At 51.5% G+C, this 12833-nt stretch overlaps 1 protein-coding gene across 4 annotated transcripts in view; it reads left to right on the forward strand.

The window, feature by feature from the left end:
- Positions 1-950: 950 nt before the first annotated feature.
- FAM53B (family with sequence similarity 53 member B) overlaps positions 951-12833 on the forward strand; it is a 43531-nt gene continuing 31648 nt past the window's right edge. Inside the window, exons 1-2 of one of the 4 annotated variants that reach the window (XM_085064623.1) lie at positions 955-1068; positions 12174-12362. The gene's annotated coding sequence lies outside the window, so the exon portion shown is untranslated. Of the gene's footprint in view, positions 1069-1197; positions 7555-7595; positions 12363-12833 lie in introns of those variants that run through there. The other 3 variants (XM_085064625.1, XM_085064622.1, XM_085064624.1) reach the window with 3 other exon arrangements.

Genomic DNA, 12833 nt, shown 5'->3' on the forward strand with positions numbered 1-12833 from the left:
CCTCTCAATACTGCAGAGGAGCCACAGCCCCTTCCTAAAGAGGCTTCAAGGGAACTGGAGAGGGACTTTGGACAAGGGCCTGGAGTGGCAGGACAAGGTGGAATGGATTCCAACTGCCAGAGGGCAGGGTTAGATGGGATGTTGGGAAGAAATTATTCTCTCTAAGGGTGCTGAGGCCCTGGCACAGGTTGCCCAGAGAAGCTGTGGCTGTCCCTGGATCCCTGGCAGTGTCCAAGGCCAGGTTGGAGCAACCTGGTCTAACTCAAGGTGTCCCTGCCCATGGCAGGGGGTTGGAACTAGACGATCTTTAAAGGTCCCTTCCTACCCAAACCATTCTATGAAAAATTAAGGAGTGGGATTTTTTAATATTTTTTTCCCCGTATCCCACCGGTGCGTGCAGGGGCGGATGGTGTCCATCCGTGATGTGCCAAAACTTAGCCGCTACTTCTTCTCGCGGTGACCCTTCAATATGCGGCTGATGGAGTCCAGTTCTCCTGCTCCTCCCCGGGCCGGCCGTGCCACCAGGAGTCACTCTCGGCCTCTGAAAGGGCCGCGGATCCGCAGGCGAGCCGCACCCGCAGCATCCCTGGCTGCGGGGCTGTGTGCGGGAGCTGATGCCGAGCAGCGCTGCCTGCGCCAGCCCGCGGCTCCCCGCCGGGCAGCGCCTCATCGCTGCCCCGATCCCCCTTTTTTATTATTTTCGGGCTTTTCCACCCCCACATACGCTCTCCGCGGCGGTGTTTAACCCCGGGGATGCCCGTTCGGGGCGGCAGCCGGGGGTCTCCCCCGCCTCCCCTCGCAGCGAGCGCTCCGCTGCGCGGCTCCCCGGGGCGGGCGCTCCGCAGGTGCGGGCCGGGCTCTGCCGGCGCTGGCTCCGCTCAGGAAGTGACAAGCGCATTTCCTCCTCCTTCTCCTCCTCCTCCTCCTTCTCCTCCTCCTCCTCCTCGCTCCCTCCCTCCGCCCGCCCCGCCCGCAGCACGGCGGCGGCGGCGGCAGCGGAGCGCGGTCGGAGCGGCGCCCACAGCCGGCCCGGCCGGGCCGCGCCGCCGCCACCGCGGGAAGCGCTCGGTAAGCGATGCCCGGAGCGCAGCGGGGCCGTGCAGTCCCGGGGGGTGCCGGGGGGAGCGGACAAAGGGCGGCGGTGCGCCCTGCCCGGGCACGGGGCGGCACGGAGGGGATGGGGACAGAGGGTGGTACCCCCCGCCGCCACCGCAGCCCCGCGGAGCGGGCCGGGGATGTCCGCCTTTGTGCGGTCGGGTCTCACCCCGCCCCGGGGTGAGCGGGGGCACCGCGGAGGAGCAGCCTGGGCGGCCGGAGGGAGCGTGGAGCGGTGGGATGTGTGTCCGGAGCGGCGGGCGGTGCGGGATGCTGAGCCCGACGTGCGGGGATGGGCTGCTCTCCGGAGTTCGGCCAGCGGGCAGCGAGCGGTCCTCACCCGCTCGGGCTCCTCTGCCTTTGCCACTGGAATTATTTCCTGCAAAAGGATCAACACGTGCTTTCCTTTCTGCGGGCCGAGCGTGGTGCTCAAAGGGGCTGAAACTCGGCTGCCGTCGGGCTCGGTGCAGAACTCGCCGAGTTCGGGGGTCTCACGGGGGGCTGCAGCCCAGGGGAGCCGTGCTTGAGCATCCCCGCAGGGATGCTCACCCAGGGACATCGCGCACTTCCCACTCGGATTTCACTCCTGGCACGTGTGAGGTAGCTCGGGGCAGCAAGGAAGGGGGACAGGCCGGTCCCCGGGGCGGGGGGACTCCAGCACCCAGCGCTGCTGCCATGGGACACGGCAGCTCCTCGCTGTGTTCACTGCCCTGGCAGTGGAGTTGTCCTAGAAAGCCTGTAAGTCTTGTTTCGCCATTCAGTGACGTCAGGTTGTTCAGGTTCTGAGGTACGTGAAGGTTTCACGTACAGCTGTACGCAGAGATTTCACGACTGAGGGGCTTTTTCCTCAATAATTTACATTTACTTGACACAGCGAGAGTTTGCAGCAGCACGGTGCCTGTCGCTGGGTTGTGCCGCTGCCTCTCGGTGCCGTGCGGTCTCCACAGACGCTGGTGTACCTTGGCAGCTCATCCCCTCCTTAGGAAATCCTCTGGAGTGAAAAGTAAGCGTAATTTGTTATGAAATAGGCTGATAGACGAAACTTCAGTTGGCGATTGAAACCAGATGTGCATATTTTCCTTTTGAATCCTCAAGCAATAATAAAAGTCTATTTTGACAGATTAAAAACTACTTGCAAATTGCAGAGGTAGCAGTGCCTTGCGATAATCCAGTAAAAACACGGAGGGCTGTGAGCATCTCTGCCCAGTGTCGGGTATCTCGGCGCACAGGAGATGCTGCTCCCATCACAAAGCCCAGATTCCCTTGGCCTGCCTCTGTCATGGGCAAAAATATTTACCAGGGCTTGGCTGAGGGCTGGAAAAAGAAATAAAGAAACCCCAAAACAGTGTAGATAATGTTTCTAGAGAAAATATTTGGGGCGGGTCGTGAAACAGATTAATTAGAGTGATAGTCAAAAACCTGAATTTCAGAGCGGTTTGCTCTGTCCTTACCTGTCGTGGCTCGGTGCAGGTTTGAAGTGAGCTTCTGATTTATTTCTTCATTTTTGAAAGTCCTCAGGAGCCTGAGGATGCTTGTGGAGGTGGGTGTGTCACACCCAGCTCTGGCAGGGCTCAGCCAGGCAGGATTAGGGCTGCTCGCCCCGTGCTGGAGGCACTGCACTGGGAGAAGCACTCAGCCTTCTCGCTTTCAAAAGTGGGGGGAAAAACCAGCCAAAACAACCTGCTGTGGGTTGCTGCCTTCTCTCCACTTCAGAGGAGGGAAGGACACCCTGCCAAGCACGGCCACGCGTGCTGGAGGCTTTGCAGCTGAATCCCCAGCTCTAGACTTTCTCACTTCCACCTTAAACCCAGAGGAGGGAGGGAAACTTTGTGACTTCCAGCTCCGCACAGAGCCAAGGTGTCCAGGAACCGCATTGGTTATAGAAAGCAGATGGCCTTTTGCTGTAAATGCTAAACTTTGCATAGAAAATCTGTGCAAATCAGTTCAGTGGATAATTGATTTGTGTGAGCGAGATCCAGATTTTTGTATATGGAGATCAAGCAGACTGTGGGACAGAGCCAGCACCAGTGTAGGTTAATTTCCAGCTATGGATACCTGCATAAATAAAGATATGTGTATAAATATGCACACATGCAAATAGGCAAACATATACCAATATAAATTCCCAAATCTGCTTTGGTTAATTATATGCAATAATTTTTTTTTTATTATTAAAGGCTTGCTTCACTTTCAGTGAAAGTATAGGCAGAACAAGATACACAACTTTTTGCCAAATCACCTGTATTTGTGTGCAGAACTGACACCATCGGCTGTGTCCTGATGGGGTGTAGAGGGGAATGAGATTTATCCCATTTGTCTATTTTATTACTGCTGGTTGATTTCTGATTTCTCAAATGGCAGCTGCGTGGTTTGAGACTCTTCCTTTTTCCCTTTCTTATAACATTGCAAAGAGTTTTCTTTGTCAGGATGGAGGTGGTTTGCACTTGCCTTGTAAAATCTCAGATGGAAAAGGGGACACCCTAAGCTGAAAGGGTGATTTTGGTTTTGCTCCCTTCCCCCTCCTGTGTCACGTGGTTCGTCAAATGATGCTGCTGGGAAATAGTCCTAATGAACATTAATCTGTGGCAGGACAGCCTTTGGACCAAGGGACTGGGATGGGGCGAGCTGCCAGAGATGCTCATAGCTGTTTGGAGACCTCAGCCTGGCAGGGTCCAGTCTCCTTCCCACATCCCAGGGGAGGGAGAGGGCAAGCAGAGCCTTTGTATCAGTTCTGCCCTCACCAAAACTTTCTCCTGGAGTGAAAATACCTTCAGAAAGACAAGTTTCACTCCCATGGCCATGAGGAACCAGGGCAGCAGAAGAGCTGGGAGGTTGCTCCTCTGTAGCTCCTCAAGCAAGCTCTCTTCTTGGCTGACGTTTTCTGCTCCTTTCTCTCCCAAAACGGGGAGGAGGAGGAAGAGGAAGCAAGCCTGCTGACTCGGGGAAACAGAACTGAAAAAACAGCAGGTCTGCCGAGCAGCAGAGGGCTGAGGCTGCCGTGGGTCTCACATGCCTGGTGGGGTGGTGGAGTGGTTGTGGGAGCCACAGTTCCCATTGTAGGGCTCCCTGTAGGGCTGGGCAAAAATGTCACCGAAACAACAGCTCCTCCAGCACGTCTGCTCCTCAGAGAGCTAAATATAAACTAATTGGGCGAAGAGGAGGGAATTTTCCACCATGCTACTCCTCTGTGCCTGCCAGCCTGCCGGGTCATGAAGCCTATGGTGTGTTGTCCCCTAGGGAAGCTTCTCTCCCTGATCCCCAGCACAGCATGGGATGAGTGCCACCTCTTCCTTCAGGGATGAGAGCTCCTGTACATTCCTTGAAAGCTATCAGGACACTGGCAGACCTGAGCCCTGGAGCTCTGGTTCTGCCCACAAGTCTCCCTCTGAGCAGTGACTGTGTTGTAATTGTGAAAAAGGACTTCTCCAAGGTCACACTCAGTTGCAGCCTGGCTGCTCGCGACCCAGCTATTTCTGTAGAGCAGCAATGCAGAACATGGCTCTGCTGCAGGGAGCTGGAGAGAGCAGATCCACGGGCTGTTTTGTTTTTCCAAACTTTTCTGGGTTGGCTGCCTTTAGAGAGACAAAAATTCCCAAGCAAGAGGCTGTGTCTGAAACCTCGCTGGGATGGGGAGTCTCAGTACAGGCTGTGGATGTGTGAGTGTTTAGTCATCAACAGGTGAAGTGGGGATTGAAAATTAAGAAATGCGATGATGCAGTTAATTTCCAGCCAGAATTTCTCCTGGCTTCAGGTGGTTTATCTGTCAGTTTTGTAACCTGTTTCATTGGTTATGTTCAATATAGCACTTTATGCATCTGACATGTGGTATGTAAGATAAACAAGATTTGATATGTTAGAAGTTTCTTTGAAATGCATGGAGGAGTAAATGGCATTAGACTGACCTGGAGGAGCAGCAGCAAACCCTGTGTGAAGCATGGCTGCTCCCAGCACTGCAGGCTGTGGGTCCCTGCATGGATGGGTGGGAAGTACCAGGCGAGTTTGGCTCCATAATCACTTCATTTGTGTAATATTTTAAGAACTGGTTGAGTGAGTGCAAAAAATCTGTTCTGGTGCATTGAGTTTCTATACCTACCCCCTAAAAGTGTACCCAAGGGAGACTTGGTCATGGTTTTTGCTTTTAGAGGATTAAATATAGCAGCATCATTGGTGTCACTCCTCTGTAGCCCATTTGAAGCATCCCCTGGGCTACATCATTCCCTGTATTTGTGGCTCCTGGCCATAGCTTTTGCTCTCAGCAGCCAGGGCTCAGGGCTGGCTGTGCGGTAGGTATGGGACTGTGGTGAAAGAGGAGTTTGACTTTGCAGCCGTTTTGTGCTTACAGAGCCTTGGGTCTCCCAGGGTTTGTAAAAAATGGGATCTGGCAAGCTTGGATCCGGCAGCTGGAAAACCTGCTCTCTCTGCTCGAAAGCAGCCCTGAAAGGAAGGACCAGGAGTCCTTTGGATGGCTGGAGAGGAGCAGGGCTCAGGGAGGTGGTGCTGCAGCAGGATGTGGCTAACAAGGTGCATCAGTGACTTGCTTTGCTCTCAGCGACTGGTCTGGACTGGAGGGTCAAGAGGTTCACCCTCATCCCGCCCCTAAATCCAAGGGGAGGAGTTAAAGTGTGCTGCTTATTTGCATTTAACACATTTATTTTTTGTCCTTTACCCCATACGACTCTTGCAGTGACCCCAGACTTCATGCTCCTCTGCCCCACCTGCACAAGCGCCGTCATCACTACTCTGCACCACTTGGAAATGTTAATTATAAGGAGAAGGAATTAATGCAGACTGCTGGTCTTCTCTGGTTAGGACAGCCTGGCAGCATAGTTAGGCCAGGTGGAGCTGGCCATTTCCTGTTTCAAGTGATGTGGGAAAGTCACAATAACTGTGATTTTTGTTTCTGTGCTTGCCTTAACCTTAATGAGAACAGCCCTCTGAAGTGCTGGGCAATAGCTGTCAATCCTATGAAATTACTTCAAGTATATACATAATTATCCCTGTTACCATGTGCTTTGGGTTGTTGTTTTTTTTTTTGTCCCAGCTGTTACAAATGAATATTGTATAATATTTTTGAAAGGAGAAGTTTTAATACTATGAACTAGATGCCAGAAGCTACAATTGTGTGCCAAAACTGAAGAGCCATTACAATTATAAAGATACAGAAAACAATAAAGAATACCCACTTTTGGTCTTGTAGAGTGTCTGTCAATTCAGGAAAACAGGCTGCCCAGAGAATCTGTGGCTGTCTCATCCCTGGCAGTGTTCAAGGCCAGGTTAGACAGGGTTTGGAGCAACCTGGGATAGTGGAAGGAGTCCCTGCCATGGCAGAGGTAGAACAAGAAGCTCTTTAAGGTCCCTTCCAATCCAGGCCATCCTGTGATTATTGGACTCTCAGTTGTGTTATAAATTAAATGCAGTGCAGTGGATGATACTTCTCAGAGTGAAAGCATCGTGGTTAATGAAGATCTGCATTGCCAAAACGTAAATGTTTCATTTAGAAACTCTCACCCACATTTTCGGTTGCGCAAGGTTTGTGTTGTTGGTGGAAATTACTTTTCCCGTGGAGGTTTCAGATGTATGTATTTGAAACCTAATTTAAAGAAAAGGTTCCAGCTCTGTGGTGTGATGGATTGTGATGTCAATGCCCTCTCTGTGCCTGTCCTGTGAACCCCACGAATCACCATGAAGGTGGCAGCTTTGAAAGGAGCTGGACAAGAGCCAGGCCAGCCTGTGGAGGAGCTGCTCCATCAGTCCACCCTCTGATCCCTGCACATCCCGCCCTGGGACCTGGGGGCTGCTGGGCAACAGCCCACTCAGGATGTAGGGCATCGAGCCAGAACAGCCCTGCTCCTGGGACTGCTCTGTGTGTTGCTATTTTTAATAATTTTCTGAATTAATTCTTGCTAGAGCATGGACTCAATGATCTTAAAGGTCTTTTCTAACCTAATGATTCTATGATTCAGTGTCTTTTAGAAAGGCCCCCAGTGCAGATATAAAACCACAGTGCTGGCTGAGAGCCCCCTGCAGTCATTTGTGGTGCTGTAGTTTATTGCAATGATTATTGTCCGTGGTGTTCAGGAGAAAATTGCACTTTGCCCTTGCTCTGGATCTGTGTAGTTCCAGCTTCCCGCTGTGCTGAGAGGTGTCAGTGCCACTCTGCTCCCTCCCAGGGACCTTCTCCTGCCCTCTCTGAGGCAGCCAGGTTATCCTCACCAGTTACCCCTCCACGCTCCCCCAGTCTTGAAGTGTACCTGTGTCTTCAAGCCCCTCAGTTACTCCTGGAGTCTCCCCCAGACCTTGGTCAGAGGTGGAGGAGGCTCCAGCTGCCTGCAGTGGAGTGCAGAGCATTCCTTCTCCTCCTGGAGACCCCAGATTTATCCAGCCTGTGGACATATCCCTGCATGCCTGGGTAATCTACTGCACCATGCAGGAGCCTGGGGACATCCCCCTGCCTTTGAGGTGAGTGGCTTTTAAGCAATTTAGTTTTTTTTAAGGTGTATCTTAACATCTCTGTTAGAAACTGTGCTGGTTGCTTCTCTCTGTTCTGTATTATCAACTTGTTCTCTGTATTTAGCACTTTGCTGATCCCAAGTCACTCACACTGCACTGCTTTTCCTGCTTCCTTCCCAATTACTGCCAGAAATGCAGCGTGGCATAGTGGAGTTTCTGTTGCAGCCAGTGTCACCAGTTAGTGCAGGTCTGGTTGAGATGTGCCACTTAAAGTGTTATTATCAGTAGCTCTCATCCACTTCTGTGCACTTTAATGAGGTCTGTTACACCAGTGCTCCCTTTCACCTGCACAAAGACTTCCCGTGAGGTGAGAGCTCTTTCCTTGGTGTTGTAATTGTGATTCCTGACTCCCTGACCTTGCACTGAAACCAGAGCTTTGCTGAGTTTGAGGTGTCACCCACCACGTTTACCAGGCAGGCTTGTGCCTGTCCCCAGGGACTGTAGGTGGTGGTGGCTCACAAGACTTTTTGGCACGATCTTGTAAAACTGAAAGTGTGAATTTATTTGAAACTGTTGTTTAAGAAAGATCTGTATTTAGTGCCTGCTGTTTAATACCATCCCAGGTACTCCTGACAAATATGACTGCCATTTTCCTTTCTCCTTAGGACAGTAATGTTTGTATTGTCTATTTCTTCCTTTTCTGCATCCTGACTAATGTTTCCACCATTCTTTTTGTTGTTGTCAGTGGGACTTCTTGTTGTCCTTATAATCTAAAAAAACACTGTACCTTGTTTTCTAACAGAACCTGATGTTTCACTTGCAGTCTCATTCATTTAACATGTTGGCATTATTTTAGGGACTTCATAATGGTTTACAAACTCCAGGATTCATTAATTCCTTCACTCATTAGGGTTGCAAGCTGATACATGTTTTTTCCATGTGATGAAGGTGGACATTTGTGCTGCCCTATTTGTCCTGGGCAATCATTCATGTTTGTGCACTGACAAATACCTGGCGTGATTCCCTTCCTGGCAGCCTTGGAGCTGGGATGGGATGCAGCATTTAGGTCAGTTCTCCTCGGGATGCTGTTTCAGGACTGGGCTTTGTGGTTGAGCCCTCTGTCCCTTGGGCTTCCCCTTCACCTGGCACAGGGGAATCTGTTTGTCTCCTGATTTTCACTTATGGCATGAGAGAAAGAGGGATGTATGGAAACTATCCAGAGATGGAGACCTGTGGGGTGGAAAATGCAGATTTTAAATTTTTTTTTCCCCCTTTACTACTGCATGTTCACGCTGTCATAAATGAGCTCGAGGAAGCCTGGGCAGGTCTGTGTTCCTGCCAGACCAAATAAAACCAGGGGCTGTTTGCATTTCCAGTTACTTTTTTAAATTTTTCCTCGCCTGCAAGATGGGCTGCAAAATCTGGGCTTTTATGGCTGTTAAGCTACAGTGGAGCTCATCCTGCCTTACTCCATGGGAATCAGGGGCATCATCAGGGGTGAAGCATCCCTATTCTGGGACAATTGTCCTCTGTGTGCAGTACTTCTCTGGCTGGGCACTCCCCTGGTGGGGTACCTTGCTTTGGGGCAGTGGTACCTCGAGCTTGCTGGAGCTCTTCCCCATGGGAAGCATCTCACTGCTGGCCTTCAGGGATCCCCTGGTGGAGCCAAACCTGCAGAAGGTTTGGGCTGTACGTGCTGCTGACACCTCTCAGGAGCTGAGAGTGAGTTACAGCAACAGATTCCGTATTATTCCAGCCCTGCGAGCGTCTCCCTGCGATATTAAAAACACCAGCTAAAAGCCAAGTCCAAACTCTCGATGAATGGCTCCGTGGAAATGCTGTCGGGCACGTTTCAGTGCTGCTTTGGCTTTGATTTAGATGGGTAAACACGGTGAGTGGGTGTTTGCTTTGACTTTTCCCTCGTAGCTTCCTTTGAGGGAAGGCAAAGCCTCCAGCGCTGTTCCCCATCACAGCACCAGACCAGGCTGCCTGTGGCTGGGTGTTGGCAGTGCCTTTGCTGCATGCCTGGGCCTCGTGCTGCCCAGCAGCAGTGGGAACCCCCCAGTTTCCCCAGGATCAGGGATGCCCCGTGCCCAGAGCTCTGCTCCCAGGTGTGAATAACCCTGGCAGAGCCTGTGGAGGTGGCACCCTTATGCTAGTCGGGATGATGCTGCTGCAGGAAGGACATCCTTGGCTTTTGTAGGCATCTCCCCCTGCTTGTCCCACATGCTGCTCTGCTCCCTTTGAAGCCTCCCAAAATCACCTCCAGCTTTGGCTGCACTGGGATGGCTCTGATATCAGAGACAGCCCTTGCCCCGTGGTGGGTGGGCACTGGGGGAGGCAGGGTGGGTGCAGCCCATCCTCTCCTTGCCCTGCTGCACCAGGAAGAGCCCCCCTGCTCGTCACACATTCCCCCATCCCCACCAGAGCCATCCAGCCCAGCTCCTTGGCAGCCCCTGCACGTAGGAATCATCTTCTGGTAACAGATTGTTGTGTATTTAATGAACCCGAGGAAAACAAGACATGCGAAGGCTGCGGGGCGATGCGAGTTTGCTGTTCAGTCTGCCAAATTCACGCTAATTCAGACAACTCACAGATGTTTGGCTGCTCGGTCGTTTAAGAGATTTATGGAAGATTCAGGGCTGGGAAATTTATGGAGAGATGGAGGTGGCAGTGTGGGCAAAGGTTTCCTGCCCTGGAGAGCTCCTTCCCTCCCTCCTTCCACTGTGCCTTCCCTTTGCTGGTGTTGGTGGCAACGGATGGACAAACAGCCGGCAGAAGTGCCTTTCGGTCGCTAGGAGGATTAATAAAGGCTCCAGGTTCATCTTTCAGGAGCCCAGGAGCTCTTTGAAAGCCGTTTCTCAGCTGAGGAATGAACCCCCAGAGCCTGCCCAAGAGCCAAGGTACTTTGGTCTAATGCAAACAGTGTAGGGTGTGCAGATGACAGCAGGCATGTGTGTCACCCTGTGTGGGCACAGAGAATGTCCGCTGAAAGTATCTGAAATTCTTTTAATGCTGCCTGCTGAGCTCAGGGAGGTCATTTCAATTTTTGGAAGGTTCTAAGTGAGCATTTTGCTGGGCTTCATGTGGGGGTTCTGCAGTCTTAAAGTATTTATCCCCCTTTATGAAGAGGAGGTGGTAGAAGATAACATGGAGTCTGGCATTTGATCCATACATCCAGTATTTTCCTGTTTTAAATCCAGGCATGTCCATGAGGTCTGTCAGCCTCTACCTATTCTCCAGCTCAACCTCAGAGAAAAGAGAAATCTGACTTGCAAGCAGCATCCAAATTGGCTCTGACAGCGATGATGGTGTTGTGGCTTTTGGCAAGTGTTCCCCAATTACACAGTGAGATGTCCCAGATCTTGCTCCTGCTTCATCTGGGTGGTTTTTTGGTGGTCACTGATGAGCAGCAGAGTTGCATTCGGTGCTGCAGCACTGAGTTCACTTTGCATCTCCAGGATTTGCTTCTCACGAGGACTCTGAGGGCTCTGGGGCCAGTGGGGAAGCCTAAGCTGGCTGAAAACTCACCTAACCGAGGGTGGAGAGGCTCTGGCATAGCATGCCCAGAGAAGCTGTGGCTGCCCCTGGATCCCTGGAAGTGTCCAAGGCCAGGTCAGACAGGGCTTGGAGCAGCCTGGACACATGGAAGGTGTCTCTGCCCATGGCAGGAGGTTGGAACAAGATGAGATTTCATGTCCCTTCCAGCCCAAACCATTCAGTGATTCTAACCCTGAGAGCATTATGGTGTGTCTGTGAGCAGATGGATGTTATTCCATAGAGGCAGGTATTTCAGGGGTGCATGTGCTGTTTGAAGTTGTTTATGCTTGAGAAGTGAGTCAGTAAAAGTGGTGTGGTGGGGCCATTTACCTTCTCCAGCTCAGACATCTCTGGCTGTATATGGGAAAAGAATATAAGGAAGAAACAAGAATTGTTTTTTTGTGTCTGTTTACTAGAGCAGCATGCTCTGAGTGGTAATTAAAAGTAAACCCAGGCCCGGCTGCCTTGTTCAGCATCCCTAGTTGTTGAGATTAAGCAGCCAAAGCAATTCTCAATTCAGCAATTCCTCAGCTTTTGGGAGCGTGGCCAACACTCACAGTGTCTCACAGACCACTGCAAATTCATGTAATAAATCTCACAACTGGGACGACGGGGGAAACCCACAGAAAGGTGAGATGGTTTGTTGGACCAGCAGGCTGGACTGCTGCTGCTGCTGCTTCAGCTGCTCTTGTCCAGAGACAGCCCTTGGTCCATTATTTCCACTCTTCCATGGAAATACTACTCAAAGTTAGAAGCAGTCCCCTAATGAGTGGAATAGGCAATGATTGCAGTTTGGCTCAAAGAGAATGTGTCATTTCTGTGGGACTGGGGTCATCCTGTAGGCTCTGTCTGCATGGCCCACACTTCCAGGGATGGGGCAGCCACAACTTCTCTGGGTAACCTGTGGCAGGGCCTCACCACCCTGACAGGAGACAATTTTTTCCTAATATCTAATCCCAACCTACTCTCTTTCAGTTTGAAGCCATTCCCCCTTGTCCTGTCACTTCCCACGGCTTCTCGCTCGCACCTCTCTCTTGCTGGTCGCTGTTTTGCAATGACTAATTTTGCTTTCTTCTTTTCCTTTTCAGTTGCCAGGGAGGAAAAGGCAAAGTCACTGCCAGCACCATTTCCTTCGAGCTAAAGATGTTGAGACAAAGCACCTCTGCCCCTGCCCTGTCCTTTCAGTCCTTCCGCTGCTGGTGTGTACAGGACTCATTCCCCTGCCACTCCTACTCCCTAAGAGCACGGGGGCAATAAACCTTTTACCCAAGTAGATGGTGTGTAGTTTTCCTTAATTCCTCTTATTCTTTTTTTGTGAGAGCTTGCCTGCAGGTGAGGTTCAACCCAAGCACGTAGATCTGGGTATGAGCTTGGATTTCAGGCTCTCCCTAGATTTGGGGGTGTTTGGATGTGTGGTTTGGGGCTTGGCATGCTGGGGACACTTGTGTGACTTTGGTGTCAGGCTGAGGCAGTACCCAGGCACGTGGAGCAAGGGATTGGATTGAAATGACAGTTTTATTTGCTCAGTAATCCATTTATGGTTGTGGGCAGGACTCTGGAATGCCTGCTGTTCCTGTAGTGAGGGTTATTCTCAGGCTCCATGAGCCAAGTTGCATGTGGCCATCCGTGGTGGCTGCATGTGGCATTTTGGGTTCCTAACGTGGCCCCATGGGATGGGTGCTGTCATGGCAGACCTCGAGCTCCTTCTGGCTGTGGATTTATTAGCATGGCTGTAGATGTCAGCTCCA

The sequence above is a fragment of the Lichenostomus cassidix genome, chromosome 6 (assembly GCF_008360975.1).
Source record: "Lichenostomus cassidix isolate B80296 chromosome 6, HeHo_3.0, whole genome shotgun sequence".
NCBI lineage: Eukaryota > Metazoa > Chordata > Aves > Passeriformes > Meliphagidae > Lichenostomus > Lichenostomus cassidix.